Raw genomic sequence first — 5064 nt, 5'->3', positions numbered from 1 at the left:
TAATTACTCTGATATAGCTGGCTCTTTTAGGAACTTGAATATTTCCTAATTGTTTGGGTCCATTTACTGTTACTGTTCGGGTCCAATGGACCCGAACAATATGGGATCTAATTGTTACTCTAGACGGTGAGGATGTTGTTGATTGTGAACCCATTTTGGGTTATTTACACAGAAGAATGGAAAAAATTGCAGAAAACCGAGCAATTATACAATATTTACCTTATGTAACGCGGTGGGATTATTTAGCTACTATGTTTACAGAAGCAATAACAGTAAATGGACCCGAACAATTAGGAAATATTCAAGCTCCTAAAAGAGCCAGCTATATCAGAGTCAATCTATTTGTTCGGGTCCAATGAATCTCATCCTAATTGTTCGGGTCCAATGAATCTCATGTATAAAGATTTAATTTAAAACAATCTCTCACATTTGTGCATCCAATTGTTTTCATATACCGTAACTTAATATTATATATTTTTCATATACCGTAACTTAATATTATATATATAGTCAAAATATAGTAAAAAGGATCTACCATTAATGCATTTGAAATCGCGTATACATGTGTATTCTTATCATACTGAAATGATTTCCGTTAGTCGTATTAAACCAATAGCGATTCATACAAGCTAAATCTTCTAATCGAAAATTGGGCCAAAGAAAGGATTTTAATTTAATTAGTTTTTTTTATCCTTATCAAGATCATTTTTTTTCTTCAAAACTGTGGTCAAGTTTTGAATATTTGTATCAAATTTTGAATTTCTATCCCTTGCATTTTTTTTTAAATTGAAACAAATTAGAATTCGAAATTCTTTATGTCGTTTAGGGGATAGAATAGTTTCAGGGACAAAGAAATTTAAACTTTTTTTTTATAAATATAGCTTTTTTTTTATCTTTTACTTATTTTTTGCTTATTTTTATGAACCAATGAAATCCCGATGGTTCTATATATAATAAGTTGTCCATCGTTTTTTACAGACAAACGGACAGGTTCAACAATCAATATTCTTTTTTTCATTAATTTTGAAAAAGTGAAATTCTTCTCAATCATTAGATTATCTAGGCTCATCTCTCCTCTTTCAATACAAGATATCGTTATCTCGGTTGGATTTTTTAGTCTAACCAAGAGATAGTATGCTTTTACATTATTGAGAATTTTTTGATTAAAAAAACAATTTCATCGCAATTGAAAACACGAATACCTTTTGAGACATAAGTCAAGTTCCGCTTCGGTTTTGCTTTTTGGTTGTTTTTTATTTTTACGTTTTTTTATCTTTGATTTTGTATAATTTTCTTCAATATTTTTTTCTTGCTTTGATAGAGCTGATTCCGTATTTATTTTTGTTTCTTTTTTCTGATTCAAACTCTTCTTGACCAGCCGATTCGTTTTCTTCTTTATTTAGATTAAAAAAAAGAAGGAATTTTTTTTCATTTGATGGTATAAAACCTTTTTTTCTTTAGGGTGATCTGTTTATTCACATTTTTTGTTTCATTAAAATTGAAAAGAAGTAATTTAATTGGTATGACCCACGGTTTCATTTTATATGTACTAGAAAATAAGAAAATTTCTGGAAAGAAAAAAAGTTAAAATTTGTTATACGATGATTTAGTATTTCTTCATTCATTCCCATCCAATAAAAAAAAATTATTTTTTGATTGGCAAGACTCGTCTTAGTTATTTTATAAATTCTTTGATAATTCTTAACTTTAGTCTTAATATTTTTTTTTTACTCTTAGTATCAAGCTCAATATTTACTTTTTTTTTCTAAACCAAAAGTTGAGAATTCTCCAATCCAAATATTTTCTATGCCAAATTTCTCCTATACTCCGAATATTATATTTTTCTAGAAAACAAGAGATTAAAAAATTTTCTAGGCCTGTAGACATATCAAAAAAAGTTTCTGTAGAATGAATAGATTTGAAGCAAAAAAGATTATATATAGAATCCTTTTTGAAATTCTGTTTATGTTTTGGATTGAAAAATGAGTTAGCCTCAGAAAAATTTTGTTTTTTTTTAACTATCAAAAAAAAAAAAATTCCGTACGAATCCACTTTGTTTAAACTTGGATTTAGAACTAGAGAGTCTTGGTTTTTTTTTCCATTTTTGGGTTATTAATCTTGCCCATGCAATCTGAGGTAAATTATATTGAGAATGACTTCGTAACCAGTTTTTTCATTGATTTGTTTCAGAATTTAAAAGAGTTTTATCTTTCCATTCATAATGAAAGATTTCTTGTTCTTGAAAAAAATCATTTGTTTGATTCTTAACAAAAAAGGATGTTATGTATATGTTATATTCAAAAAAAGACATTAATTTAGAAAAGTTACTAACTTGAATTTGTGATAATTTGTAAAATACATATGCTTGTGATAAAGAGCATAAGTCATAACTAAAAAAAAAAAAATTTTGATATGAAATTTTTTATACTCGAAATAAAATAAATGGTATTTTTTTTCTCCATTTTCCTCTTTCTTGTAAATATATCCATCAAGAATTTTTTTTTCTTGAATCAACAAAAAGTTGTGTAGTAATTCAACGCAAATTTTTTTAAAAAAACAGATTTACGAATTAATCGAGTATTTTTTTTTAATGTCTGCCAACTTCTTTTTGACGACTCAATTATTTTAGAATCATAACACAGTTTGTTACAACTATTAGTTAGTTTTTCTTTTTATTTTGAATTTTTTTCGTTTGATTTCTGATTGTCTTTATTTTATCAATCATATTTTTTTATTTTGTTTTTGCTGAGTGAAGAATTTGGCCACTCCGTCGATTTTTTTTGAACATATAGTTCATGAATCATCTGATTACTCATTATTGAATCTTTTTTAATTTCATTTAATTCATATATTTCTCTCTCGCCAACTAATGGAATTCTATTTCGTTTTGAAAGGTTTTTTTTTCCTTTTAGAAAAAGCAAGTTTTTTATAATCCAGTTTTTAATTTCTTTTTCGACTTCGTTTTGGATTTTGGATTCTTTTTTTTTAATTCTTTAAAAATAGGTTTAAAAAATGAAGGCTTTGTTTTGGTAGAACCAAAAGGTAGGTCAGTTTCCAGCCCCCAAACTGTTAAAAATGAAAATCATTTTTTTCTCCTTTTGTATTTTTTAGTCGAGCCTTCTGAGATGATTGAAATTTATATTTCTGCCAAGGTTGAAGATAAAACGGAAATAAGATTTTTATCTGAATACCATCCGTTAACCAGTTTCGTGGAAATTCTGTTTCAGATAGTTGAACCCCATTATAAGTACATTTAACATGCATTTCACTTTTCCAATCCTTTAAATCTTCTTCCCACTCGGGATGTTAAAATAATACGATACGGATGCTATTTTTAATTATTATCAATAACGGTAATATAATATATTTTCTAAGAATATATTAAGTTACTAAAATAAACCTCTTATTATTTGAGCAAATAGGAAGCTATCCCAAGTTTCCGCAATTTCTATACGTCTTTGTTCTTCTTTTTTTTTATTGTTCTTCTTCGTTTTTATCAAAAAAAAAAAAAAAAATTCCACATGAAATTTCTAAGAATTTTTTTTAGCCCCCATATATCAAACGAATTTTTTTTTCTATTCTATCAAAAAAGGGGCGAATGTGCTTTTGCTTGCAAAAATTCCCAAATAACAGTTTTACGCCTTTGGGAACACATGGATCCTTTAATTATCTCTCGACGAAAATCAGATTGTTGTGAATAACGGATCAAAGTCATTTCATCTGTTTGATCAGAATTGTGATTATCTTTGAGATTAGTATAAATCTCGTTATGCTGTTCTTTTAAATCAACAAAAACCACTACACGTTCTGCTTTTCTTGAACGAATTCCTGGTTCGGTTGGTATATTTTCTTCAGTTTCGGCTTCCAATTCTTCCAATTCACTTGTTAATTTGTATGACCATTGAGGAACTTGTTTATTTATTTCATGGAAATCAATAAAAAAATTTATAAGAGTTTGATCATTATTATAAATTATAACGACATCAAATAAAATTTTGAAAATTTTTATTTCTTCTGACTGAATTTTTTCTTCTTAGGGTTCTGAAAAAAAATAAAGTTTTTTCTCTATTGATAAAGACTTTCTTTTAAATTTTTCTATTGTTTGCTTAAATTTTTGAGAATTAATCTTCATAGTATACCATGAATTTTGTTTATCCAATATCCTCTTATATTCTTTTTTTTATAGGTTTTGGTTATGATTTGGAACGGAGATAATTTTTTGATTCTTCCGCGCGAGATCCCATGTAAAAATAGATCATACATTTTAGGTAAATATTCTTTTTGAGTTTCGTTATGACAAAATCGAGTTGTTTTTTCAAGTATATTTTCAATAGACCATTTCTTATCTAAAGCTTCAATTCTATTTAAAAATTCGTTTTTAAAATTTTATTCTTTTTCTTCATTGACCAAACTCCAACAAGTATAAACTTGATCCGAGGGTATTTTTTCTGTTGTAAATGAAGGGATCTTTTTTGTATCATTTCAAAAAAAGTTGAAATGTTGGGGGGATATGTAAAAGATATTCGTTCTTTTCCATCACTTTGGCATGTATACAAAAAATATTGTGACATTTCATTTCTTACAGTATTTACAATACTATCTTTTTTTATATATCGATTTGGTCTATTCCATCTTTTATAATCGAAAACTAGAGTTACAAAAGGTTTTTCATACCATAAAAAAAGATCCTCTTTTTTTTTTTTTGATTCTTTATTTCCATCTCGATTTTCAGAAACTGTTTTATAGTTATAGTACGTTCGAACGTGGAATTCATCATTCTTATTAATTTTGTCTTTTCCATTTACTCTGATTTCTTCCATTTCATCGATTTTGTCCAGATCCTCCCTTTCTTCTTAAAAAAGAGAAGGAAAAGGAGCTTCTTCGGTGGATACCTCTTGGTCCTGTTTAATCTCACCCGTTTCTGAGGTTCTTTTTAGTTTCTTAGTAAAAATGGGTAATGGTATTCTGCTTAAATAGTAGACACATGTAATAAATAAGATAATACTAAATATTCGAGTCATAGAATTTCTCAATTCTGACACAAGGAACTTATACTTATTAGAT

At 27.2% G+C, this 5064-nt stretch overlaps 1 pseudogene; it reads right to left on the bottom strand.

Annotated features, from left to right (window-relative positions):
- Positions 1–415: 415 nt before the first annotated feature.
- LOC125582247 overlaps positions 416–5064 on the bottom strand; it is a 6905-nt pseudogene continuing 2256 nt past the window's right edge.

The sequence above is a fragment of the Brassica napus genome, chromosome C2 (assembly GCF_020379485.1).
Source record: "Brassica napus cultivar Da-Ae chromosome C2, Da-Ae, whole genome shotgun sequence".
In the NCBI taxonomy this organism is placed as follows: domain Eukaryota; kingdom Viridiplantae; phylum Streptophyta; class Magnoliopsida; order Brassicales; family Brassicaceae; genus Brassica; species Brassica napus.
This window is presented reverse-complemented; position numbering and strand designations above follow the sequence as displayed.